This window comes from Gastrolobium bilobum, unplaced genomic scaffold (genome assembly GCF_033153095.1).
Source record: "Gastrolobium bilobum isolate Gb01-03AN ecotype WA unplaced genomic scaffold, APGP_CSIRO_Gbil_v1 utg7786, whole genome shotgun sequence".
NCBI lineage: Eukaryota > Viridiplantae > Streptophyta > Magnoliopsida > Fabales > Fabaceae > Gastrolobium > Gastrolobium bilobum.
The window spans coordinates 64,936-77,823 of NW_026895819.1; the positions used below are offsets into that span (position 1 = coordinate 64,936).

Consider the following 12,888-nt stretch of genomic DNA (forward strand, 5'->3'; position numbering starts at 1 on the left):
ACACTTTCAGGAGTAATGGTAGAAAGATGTGAAGGAAGTTTCAGGCATTTAGGCACAAATTCAATCCATCTTTCAATTCAGTAACAACACCAATGCTCTTCAGCTCTTCCTTGAACTCATGTATTCCCTTACCATAACAGTTGTCACTGTGATCAATGAAAGTAGGGCTGGCAATATGGGCCAGCCCGCCCCGGCCCGCCACTAGCCCGCCCAAAATGGGCTGGCCCGCCCCGGCCCGTTTTGACAAAATGGGTTGAATCGAGTAACCCGGCCCGTTTTATGAGTGGGCTGGCGGGCTACGGGCCAGCCCGCCTAAAATAAAAAAATATAAAAATAAAATACAAAAAATTAAATTCTGCATAAAATCACATAAAAAAATCTGCATAAAAGCATACAAAAATCTGTATAAAATCCTAATGTGCTTATGAAACCAAGAAGATCAGTGTTTAATAATCTGCATATAAATATGCATCTTTCAATCCAAAAATAATAATAAAAAAATAAAATCATATCAGGATAAAATAGAATAACAAAACAAGTAACAAAGTGTTGTATGAGCAGTCCACAACAATTCAAAAAAGCCACTTGCAAGCAGAGAAATCTAAGATACGGAGCTACATAACAATTGGGTAACCTAAAAAAAAAAATAAAAAAAATGACTTGGCGGGCTGACCCATATGGGCTGGCGGGTTTGGCGGGGCGGGTTGGGCGGGCTGGTGGGTTGAAAGACTCAACCCAGCCCGCCCCATTTGGCAGGCGGGGCGGGCCAGCCCGGCGGGCTCAGCCCATTTTGCCGGCCCTAAATGAAAGGGAGTGGAGTTATTGAAGAGATTGATTTCCACTCCAGACTATATAAAATGCAGTTTCTTGGGCACCTATAGTCACCAACACTAATATACAACCACTTCTCAGTTGGATGATGATTGAGAAATCAGAAGGAAATCTATATTTAGTTCCCTTCAGCAGCCTGCAACATGAGAGGAATGGCTTAACATGGTTAAACGAACCTTGTGATGCCTTCTCTTTCAAGAGAATAGAAATTGTATTCATAGCCTCCTCAAAATCAACCACCACCCCTGATCTATTGAATCTCTCAATAAATTTGTTCTCTTCATTCCTGAATGCTACAAATTTTCTCTCGTTCAATTCTACATTTACATCTAATCTAATCTAATCTTTGCCTGTCGACCATGGGTGGAGACTAGAAAAGAAATAACAAATGAGGGAAAAAATCATCAAAATTTAGACTCTATACAATTCATTCATGTATCCTTTGACATTATTATAACTGTGTTCAATAATATGATTTGCACTCACATACTAAAAGACGTAAGAACTTCTCACCAAGTCATCGATTTTGAAATTAATCATAACATGGGGATTCAATAATATTCTGGTTTTAAGCAGTAAAGAATGCACTAATAATAAAAAATATGGTATACTTAGACTTCATGTACATGATGTACCGGTTGGAAAATAATTCCTAATGCCATGACCAAAATCATGTGCTTTTTCACTTTTACACCAGGGAAGACAAAACCTATTTAAATCATTCATCTCATTCTTTAATATGTACCAGGATATTCACAATTTATAAGTGTGTATGAAGTTTATTCTTTTGGGTACATAGTGCACACCAATTTACCTTTACTCACTTCTGCTGGAGAATTTCCAATCAAGCCACCGGCATTTGCAAATCGTGTTAGAGTTGGTTTATACACCTACATATAAACGAACCTAAAACAAAAAAGGGATTTGTAAACATTCTAGTAGTGGTCTTTCTACACTCTACCATGATATTCAAGTAATAGTTTGATCTTTCTGTAACATCCACATTCTAGACCATATACAAATATACAACCCATTCTGCATATATAAATGTATATCAGTATGAATATACGCACAACCCATTCATGAATATGAAAAATACCATTATTACAAATTTATACCTTTGGTGCTGGCTGTTCTATATTCTCGATAGCACACTTTAAATTGAAAAAAAAAATACCCAGATGAAATTTCAATGTTAAAGGGCAAACACCCCATGGTAAAATATGAAGGTCACAGAAAAATCCTAAAAAAAACATATGGAGCCATTGAGGAGAAAAAAAAAATTGTCAACAATAACCGTACCTTTGCAAACATGAAGAAGAACTGGTTCGAGCAAGAACAAATCAGAAGAATAGAAGAAGAAGGAGTCGAACCCTAATATATGCCACAAATTAAACAACGCAGAACAACTGCGTCATCTCCAACCTTGGGCTTTTCTCAAACTTGCCAGTGATTGGAACCACAATCGGATGGTAGAGGTTAAATTGAAACCACACACACGGAGACGGAGACAAAGTGGGAGAGAAACAGAGATGGCAAAAATAAACTGAGAAAGACGTGTTGTGGTTATTGCCGTTGGCTCAATAAGTTAAAAGGGTAAATTTTGTAATTTTACAAAATTTACCCATCAATCTGTTATTTTCAACCAAACACACATTCAGACATTTCACATAATTTTCCTGGTAAAATTTTACTCAACCAAACAACTTTTTTTACATTTTCCTACCAAACTCACTTTCCAACCACTTCCCTATCAATTATATTTTCCTACTATTCAAAAAATTTCTCCTAAACCAAACACTACCTGAGATTTTAGATAACTATGCTTACCAATCTGAATAGGAGTTATTAAGTGTTGTACTTGACATGCCAAGGTTGTATCAGTTGGGATGGAAACCTTTGATTGAATGAGATTATTTGGTGCATCTTAGCTATTTAGGAGCATGTTGAACTATATTTTGGAATAATTCTTAATTTAGTTGGATCTATATGTTGGGATAAATTTTAATACTTTCAGATTCAACATGTGCTACATTAATAGCACGTTGGGCCTCTTTAACCACAGTAACCCCATCACTCATTGAGGACCATTGATTGCCATCATCAAGCAAATAACTCAACGCATCATTTTCTGATTCCGCCCCACGATCTTCTTTTGGTTTACGCTTGAGCCAAAATGATTTCGCCATAAAAGTAACTCTAGGCTCTTCATCGCCGGGTTCCCTATCCACAATCACACCTTCCATTTTTTCGCTCTCAGTTTCTTCATCGCCGGGTTCTTCTTCATCGAGTCCAGCTTCCACGCGCCTCATCGATAGAATCTCAGACCACCGTCCTTCAGGGAAATGGTCTCTTTTCGGCGGTGTCGACATCTTCCATGGAGAGAAGATTGACGTATTCGCGGAGAAGATCGACGCGTTGGAGCGTGAGAGATATGAATCAGAGAAAAAGACGATGACTGCGACTATGGGAGCCGAGATCGAAGACACTGAGAGCGGCGAGTCAATTCAGAAGCCGGATAGAGAGGATAAGGAAGAAGACGAGATGACGAAGGAGCTTGAGAAGCCAGCAAAAAAGCAAGAATAGAAAAGAAAAGTTTTTTTTGTAGATACACAAGTCTGGTTGTCTCATACTTCTGTGTGTAGATACCAAATTCTAACAAATTGGTATCAGAGCTATGGAGAAAAAGAGCGAGTTGGAGGTGCCACTCTTCCATGGAGATAAGGATGAAGCATTAGATTGGCTTCTCTGTTTGAAGGAATATTTTCGGAGAGAAAAAAGATTTGAAGAGGACAAATGGCAGGTAGCCATGAGAAGACTCAGAGGAAGCGCAATCAAATGGTTCCGTACATGGAACTGCCACGACTTTAATAATATGTGGAAGGATTTTCTAATGGCCTTCGTAACAAAATACTTGCCTGGACGTTTTGATTTGATTAATGAAGAAGATGAAATCTTCAATGATGATGATGAAGATGAGGAAAATGATGCGGATGAAGAAGAGACCGAGATGGCGCCGCGGAGGAGATTGACGTGTCAGAACGCGTAAGAGACGACTCGGAGAAGAAGACGATGGAGATTACTGCGGCCAAGGGAGCCGAGATAGAAGAGGAGGAGAACAAAGGAGCCGAGATAGAAGATGAGGAGAACGAAGGAGCCGAGATCGAAGCGGAGAAGGACGGGAACGACGAGTCCATTGTCGAAGTAGAAGACTTCGTGGAACCTGAGTGTCTGGAGACAGAGTCGAAAATCGGAAAGGAGATTGAGAAGCCGAGGTGCTTGATGGAGACCGACATAGACACGGTTTGGGTTGGAAGTCAGAAGTCAGAGACTGCAATGAATTTATGGTGGAAGTGGAAGATGTCGACACCACCGAAAAGAGACCATTTCCCTGAAGGACGGTGGTCTGAGATTCTATCGATGAGGCGCGTGGAAGCTAGACTCGATGAAGAAGAACCCGGCGATGAAGAAACTGAGAGCGAAAAAATGGAAGGTGTGATTGTGGATAGGGAACCCGGCGATGAGGAGCCTAGAGTTACTTTTATGGCGGAATCATTTTGGCTCAAGCGTAAACCAAAAGAAGATCGTGGGGCGGAATCAGAAAATGATGCGTTGAGTTATTTGCTTGATGATGGCAATCAATGGTCCTCAATGAATGATGGGGTTACTGTGGTTAAAGAGGCCCAACGTGCTATTAATGTAGCACATGTTGAATCTGAAAGTATTAAAATTGGCATAGGTTTTGTAAAACTAATGGGACGTTATAGTGATACAGATACTGATCAGTATGATGACTTGTGTGAAGATGATACGTGTAAGAATGGATGTGGAAGTATATTGGAGGATGAGGTCGACAGAGAAAAATTCAAGACTGTCTATCTTCCACCAATGAAGGAACCGCCGGACAAAAATAAAATAAAATTGAAGAAAGGAGTGCAACATGGAAGCAGCGCGAGAAAAATCAACCGGTGAAAAATTCAAAAAAGAAGAATTAAAATTTATGGGGGAGTTTTGTTGGGATACATTTTAAATATCCATTTTTTAGCAGTTTTGGTTATTTAGTTTCTTGTGTCAGTTAGAATATTAATGAGTCAGTTATGTCAGTTAGAATATTAATGAGTAAGTTATGTCAGTTATAAAGTAATGAGGGTGTTATGTGTGGAGTTATGTTGGTCAGTTTTATAGCTTATAAATAGCCTTTGATAGTTTGTATGAAATGTAGATCAAGAGATCAAGAGAAAAAAAGAAAGTGCAAGTAAGCAAGTTTTATAGAAAAAGCTTTCGTAAATACTTCCGTGTGGTTGTCTCTTGCATCTGTGTAGATATTCAATTCTAACACTATAGTGTTGATTAACACTTATCTAGAATGATCGCTAAACGACAAGCTAATCGTAAATGAGAGAGATACGTGAACCCTGGTTGTTTTTAATATTTTATATCCATTTTGCAAATAAAAGGCACCTTAGGCGCTAGAAAATGTCCTTTGCTTCTACAAACCCGGTAAGAGTATGAACTGTATTGTTTGGGGTTGAGTCTGGGTGTGGCCTAATGCAGCTTATTGTTTGCTACGTAATTGAATCGCAGATTTATAGTAGACAAATTGTGAGACTGGGTTTCGTATTTGTGTGTGTTGTGTTTGAGGTCATTACCCTTACTGCAGCACTAATTGAATATACAATACAGGACGTTACCTCTAATTTGATCACTATAAGTTCACCAGAACAAAATTAGTACCAAGAAGGATATATTAGTTTACATTGTATGACTTGCTAATTAGCAATCCATTTATTTTTGAATCAATGTCAGTACTCTGATTTGGTTTGACCTTAAGCATACTAATCTTGGATCAGTGCTATCAATTTTTGATTTCTTAAAACGCGGTTAATGTTGCTGCTCTATTAAATTGATACAATCCATGTATGTTATATCTTGAACTATATGCACATTACAACCTATCTGGTGACACTATAATACTAAATTACTCGAGAAATTCAATATTTCCTACTCGAAGAAAATCTGTTTTGCTACATCAAGTAAGACACTTTGGGACAACTGAGTGTGTGATCTTAATATTATTCTCGCTAAAATATACAAGATAGAATTGAGTAATTCTAGTTATTGATAATTAAGTGATTGATCTTTGGATTGAAATGAACCCTTTATTTTCTTAACAATCACCTGTTGTGCACATTTTCCTAGACTACTTGAGTAAACAAAATTTAGGATACCCTAGTAAGCACTTTAAGTTTGGCTGATCACCTTAATTGGTTTTAAATCTGTCCCCAACGTTAATTCAGGTAATTTAGGTTCTAAATCAGGTTTGCAGGGGCTTGATACTTAGCTTGCACTCATTTTTGGTATCATGAATTATTGATTTAAAACTAATGATCTGGTTCCATCTACTTATAGTGATTTATGGTATCCAATTTGTTGAGTGTGGTATTCTATCTAGTAGCTGTAAGTGTTCTCCCTATTTGTAGATAAAGTATGTCATATTGCATCCGTGCATCAGTGAATAAGTATGACTTCATAAAATGGGTCGTGACTGTGAGAAAATTTTTGGTTATCCTAAAATGTTAAATATTTAGTTTAATTGTTTTGAGAGACCTTGGTGGTCGAGACATGGATCTGGGAATCATGCCAGCCCTGTTCCTTATAATAGCTAGAAGTTATTAACCAGGTTTTGGTGTGAACTAATACATTGGAGTAAAATCTATGAGCAGGGTTTATATACTATGATGAATGTTATTCCATGCAATCGATCCATAGCTGAATTAATGCTTGTAGGGGCTGTATTGGGTGAAATGTATGATATTGATTTCCGTGTATTGGTGAAGAAGTATTTGATGGATTGGTTGCATGAAACAAATTCCGTTTAAATTACTACTATGTATAACTGTTTTTGGTGGAATTAAGTGCTGAATATTTGTAGTTGATGTACTATTTTGGAGAATGGTGTATTTACATTCGGGTTATGCTTAGTTGTAGACATTGTTATGGGATGTGCTTTATGCTTCTGTATGGAACTTATATAACCATGTAAATTATGATGAAGTGGACGAAACTTTAACAAGTAAACATGTTAGGTTTTTGTAAAGTCTGATTTGATTGACTAAAAATAGATAGGATGATGATGGTTAATTGTTATAAATTGATGCAGCTCTTCACATTAAGCTAGGTCCCTTTATTATCATATTAATCAAATCTTAAACTAGTGCAGGTGTTCCATTAATGTTTTCCTAGCTACGTATCTCGAATTAACCTTATGGGTATGTGAGGAAGTTTGGGGACAAACTTCGAAACAAGGTGGGGAGAGTGTAACATCCCGTTAATTTAGGAAATTATATAAACTGTAGTTAGGAACATAAAAGCTTACATTGAACTCGATATATATGTATATAATCATTTGGGATGGACTTAATTTAATTTATGAAAATAATGTTAATTATAATTTTGGTTGAGTGTGTGCTTTAGGAAATTGAAACACTAGTTAAGAGGATAGGATTAGCTTAATCATATATATAAAATTTAATTAATACTTAGAAGGAGTAGGGAATTAGCAAATACATGAACCATGGATCATGAAGAAAGAAAGTTGGGCCCAATTGTCCTTAGGGTTCGGCCCAAAGACCTTGAGGAAAGGTTTGAGATAGCCCAAAAGCTTACATCATACCCCTTAATTTATCGTAAGAAGATCTGGATGCATGACTCCTTATTGGCCCACTCCAACTGCATGTATTCCCATTGGTGGGAAACCACTCACTTATCCTCACCACTCCACTCTAGAGCGTTCATAAGAGAGACATAGGCTGATGTGTTGGCAAATAATTCAGAACACTAAGTAATTCAGAACACTAATTAACCGTTGATTTTCTCTTCCCTCTCAGCACCTCTCATTAACAACATCAATTCAGAAACCGTAAATTCAGAGAATCAGAATATCATTCTATCTTCATCTCACTCTTTTCCCCCACCGTGTGGTTAGTGGTGGAGCGCAAAGCTGAGAGCTCATACTTGAACTAAACTCAGCCTCATCTCAGTTTGCCTCTTTCTCTCTATGCGTGTGATTGTGGAACCTCAAGCTGTGTGCTTGTTACCATCATTTTCCTATACGTCAACCTTAGGAGAAGAGCAACGAGAAACAAAATTCCCATCATATACACTGACTTCCCTTTTATTCAAGCCGTGAGCTTTCCTAAGGTAATAACCCAACCTCCAAGCTTTCCTTCTCCCTTCCTGCATCACTCGGCTGAGTTACAACCAGAGGAGTTTGCTGCTCCCTGGTGTTTGGCCTAGACCTCTCATTTAAGGAGCTGAAACGGACCCCTTGGAAGCTCGAGGAAGAAGGACTGCCTTGAGCGATTGGTGGCTGTTAGTAATTAAATTAACTATATGCTTTAGACTCCTAATGGACGCACCTTAGAGAGTTATGGGGAGAATTGCAAATAAATATTATGGGGCTATTTTGGGTGTTAAAAATCGAATGAGATTCATGGAAGAACCTTGGATTTTCTTTAATGTAGCAAGTTAGAAGGTGATGTAAAATCAGAAAATTAAATAGCATATGTAATTGGAAATGCGGGTAAATACAAAAGTTAAGGAGCATTGACATTAATGGTAAATTATAGGAATGAGAGTTTGAAATTCTGTTTTTGGGCTTTGCTTGCGTAGGTGCTCGTAACCCTTATTGTGTGGGCTGAATTTTGGTGCCGATTGATTATTGTTTGGACATAAGGTATGTGTTAGGCGGTATTACCTGATGTGACTATTGACCAGTGTATAAATTGTGAATTGTTGCTCACATGTGCCTTATGATTATTCTGCCATAAATGATGAAATTATTCTGCCTATAGAAATTCTGTTATGAAAAGAAAGAATGGCTTGGCAGTATGGCATCCAATGTACATGAAGTATATGTTATGAAATGATGATATATGCATGCACCGTACATCATACTGCACTTGTCCTTCTGTTTGTGTGTGACAGCATAGCATGGCATGCATGTACCAAATTCATGTTAGTCTTGAGTCTTAGAATAGTTATCTACAGGATCATGTGATTGAGCACGCATCATATAGGCATCCCTCGGTACCAGGGTATGGGACACTTGGCATCCGTCTGCATAGGTCACAGTGGGATTCAATAAATGAGGGTGTCGTTGCATGGAATTCCCACTGTGTATGCACGCGCACGACGGTGCTATGAGCGTGATGAAGGCATTATATATGCAATATGATATATGATGAAAATGATATGTGATGAAAAGGTTATATGATGAAAAGGATTTCATGTTTGAAGCGACTGTTTATATTTTGTGACTAGTTTAATACTGTTGCGTTATTGGTTTTGTTGCCACACTACTGGGATTTTTCTCACCCCTTTGGGGCTGCTATTTTTAGAAAATGGCAGGAGGACGTAAAAGCTTTTGAGGACTTGGATATTTGCTGTTGGCTTCTACTGTTTTGGGCATGCTGCTATTGATGTGATATTTTATGAATGACTGTATGAAATTGAGAAGCGTTTATTACTGCGAACTATGATTTTATTATTGCATTACGATTTTATTACCAGCAAGTATTTTGGAAACAGATGTTGAAACGTTTGCGAAAAGTATTTTGACATGTTATCTAAATGCTGAGTTTTGAAAAGTCTTTGCGAGCACTTTGTAAGTTGTTGTACTAGGGCTACGGACCACCGATTTTCTTATAAGTTATATGCACGCGTAGCCCTAGGTGTCTAGTTTCATTATATATAAACCTTGCAAAGAAATTCTGAAAGCTCAATTTTAAGTTATTATGAATTTTACCAGCCAGGACGTTTGTGATTGTTTCACTGTTTTATCTCTTATTTTGCGAGTTATGTTTCAAGGGGAAAACGAACTCCAAATCACTATTATTTTATATGAACGTGAAGCCCCAGATGTTTAGTTTCCAGATTACAAAGAATATTTTTTTGAATCGTTGAACTGGATTTTATACGAATTTTTAAAGACAACAAGGTTTATCAGGAAATTTATATTTTTAGTAAGTTTAAGAAATTTTGAAAGTAACTCTGATTTTTTTGTAACGAACCTAATTTCAATTATAAGTTTTAAGTTGCAACATCAAAATGAATTTTTTTCAGTCTCTAAAATACTATTAAAGAACTCTAATTCCGCTTAGCAAACAACTTTCTTGGAGGCCTACAAGAGAGGGTGTTACAGAAAGGTGGTCAGCATGCATGAAATCCTATTGGTTTGAAATCACACCTCTTCTTATCCTCTCTTTCATATTGTGCGCATGGTGGGGAGTAAAGCCAAGTATATTCTAATCTTGGTAGCATTTCAATCAGCTTTCAAACCTCTATTTTCTTCTTCTCTAGGCGACGTGTGAGTGAAGCTGTAAGCTAGATGTTTATCTTTTGAATTAGAAACAAAAACTTGGCCCTCTCATTCCCTCTTGACCGTGAGCACCTCTTGAGAGAAATACAAAGAAAGGCCACAAAAACTTTACAGCACTCTCATTCCCTTTTTTCCCTAGAAACCGTGGACCTCAAAGGGGAAGAACACCAAGAAATTGTATTCCATTTTCTCTTCCCTTAAGCCGCGAGCTCCATGAGTAGGGAGCTAAAATAATTAAGCACCTTCTCCTTCCTTCCTTGTTCAGCTGAAGGTCCAGCTCAAGAAGGTGAACTATTTTCCCTCTCCTTGTCTATCTCAACACAAATCGGTACTCATTGAGGGTTTTACTTTTTGCATGTGTATGATTTTTCCTTGATTGGATCCTTTCCCACATTGCATGTAGCTGAAATCGATTTCTTGGAGCATTGGATGATGGAGGTTGATGTTCCGTAAATGAATTGCTAGTTGTGTGTACTTGCATAGAGGTAACGTCCAAACCTCAAGCTTCTCCTCCCCCTCTCTGTTGCGGTTTACATGTGGATTTTAGAGGAATTATTGTCTTGTCATTCCTACTCCTTGCCCTAATAATTCTGTCCCTTCGAGCCGCTCTAGGACTTGATGCATGTAGGCTAAAAAACTAAACTTACAGGTGTATTTTAAGGGGTAGCTTTTTGTCATTTTCATTCCCTTGTTTTTGCCATGTTTGAACCGATTGGGTTTTGTGGTTACACGCACAAAGAATCATTTTTTTTTAGCTTGGAATATAGTCTCCCTTGTTGGACATTCTGTTTTGTGGAAATAGGAGGAGGTAGCTAGTGTTGCATGTGTCAAATTCAACTAGATAGCATGTGTAAAGGCCCTTTTAACGCACACTAGGCTTAGTGGAGTCGACTATTTACCTGAAATTTTGAATATCCTTTTATGCTAAGAAAACCGAACCTGTACATGTATGAGACCATGAATTTTTTTACTATTACATGTCGGTAAATTAAAATAGAGTCAGAAATTGGTATAGTGTGAAAATCTTGGTAATCAGATTAAAAATCAAGGGTTAGGAGGCATGGAAATTGCTTGTAAATCATAGGATAGCTTGAATAAAAATTCTGACTTGTGGTGCACTTGTATAGGTGCGCAAAACTCTAAGTGAGTAGGCTAGATTATTGTGATTCAATTGGTTAAAAAGTTGGACATATTCAAGGTAAGTGTTTGGTGGCGAAGCCTATTGTGACTATTAGCTAGTGCATACAATTTGAACGGTTTCTCACATGTGCCTTTGGATTCGTATTCTGTTAAATATTAATTATAATCTGCCCTTGGACTTGACGTAATGGAAATTCTGTTTTGGAAGTGTTTTTTATTCGAGATGTTGGTATTAAAAATCCATGATAAACATGGTCCTCTGATTCTGATACTCAGTCATGATCATGAATATCATAAAACTGCATTTCTCATGCGTGTGTGAAGCCAAACATGTCATAGCATACAACATTATGCATTCAGTTTGGAAACTGAAGTATATAATAAAAGTAAGCATATGTTTGAGCACGCATCATATAGGCATCCCTCAGGTACCAGGGAACGGAACCGTGGCTCAGTTCGCATAGGTCGCAGTTGGAATTCCTCTCTGATGGGCCAAATGGAATATTCACTGTGTTAGTTAGTAGTACGTGCACTGCAGTGTTATAAACGTACATTACTCTGGCGTTATATACACATTCTGATTAGTACTCTGGCGGTATATACGCATTCTGATTAGTACTCTGGCATTATATACACACTCTGATTATATGTTAGCATATGTTCTGAATTATTTGTTGATGCGACTGTTTTGAAATTCTGTATCTAGTCTAATATCGTTGCATTATTGGTTTTGCTATCACACTATTGGGATTTCTCTCACCCCTTTTGGGGCTCAATTTTTATAAATTGCAGGGAAACATAGAAGCATTGATGAAGTATTTGATTTGGACATATTCTATTAGACTGTTGTTGTTTTGGGAATTCTACTGTTTGTCTGCTATTTCTGTTGGATGTTGGCTGATCATTTTTGTTGATGTAATATTTTGAGATATCAGAAAAATGTTAGGTCATGTCCTAATTGGCAGTATTCTGAATTTTATGGTCAGCATGTAATTTGTAAAATTTCTGGTACTCTTTTGCGAAAATCATTCCTATACGTTTTAAATCCTGAATTTTAAACTGATTTAACGAGCACTTTACGAGTTCTGTTTCTGGGGCTACAGACCTCCGTTTTACATGTAATTTATATGCACGTAAAGCCCCATATGTCTTCTGATTATATAAACTTCATGTCAAAATTTTGAAAGCTCGATTATATATGATTTTTGCAAGACAGACATGTTTTCTTGAAAAATAACAAATTCAGCATGCAATGTATTTTACCAAATATTCCACTGTGTTCATGTACAATCAGATTTCAATTCAAGATTTTAAATTGTGACTTAACAATGCAGTTCAGTATTTAATTCGTTGACGTTTCGACTCTAATCCGCTTAGCAAACATCTCCCTTGGATGCGTACAGGGGAGGATGTCACACTAAATGGTATCAGAGCAGTTTTGATTCAAGGTGTCGTATTTGATGAAATATTTGTTGTTTGTACTTGGTTGCTGAATTGTTGTTATTTGAATATATTGGCTGTTTGTATATGTTCGTTGA

The 12,888-nt window shown here is 37.3% G+C and overlaps 1 long non-coding RNA gene across 3 annotated transcripts; it reads left to right on the forward strand.

Annotated features, from left to right (window-relative positions):
• Positions 1 to 7,646: 7,646 nt before the first annotated feature.
• On the forward strand, positions 7,647 to 12,652 carry LOC133296200 (uncharacterized). 3 transcript variants are annotated; one of them, XR_009749472.1, is made up of 3 exons: positions 7,647 to 8,202; positions 8,503 to 8,566; positions 12,143 to 12,652. It is a non-coding gene; the product is annotated as an uncharacterized LOC133296200 (long non-coding RNA). The 3 variants fall into 3 exon arrangements; XR_009749471.1 differs by lacking the exon at positions 12,143 to 12,652 and adding an exon at positions 9,231 to 10,038; XR_009749470.1 differs by lacking the exon at positions 12,143 to 12,652 and adding an exon at positions 9,241 to 10,038.
• Positions 12,653 to 12,888: the final 236 nt, after the last annotated feature.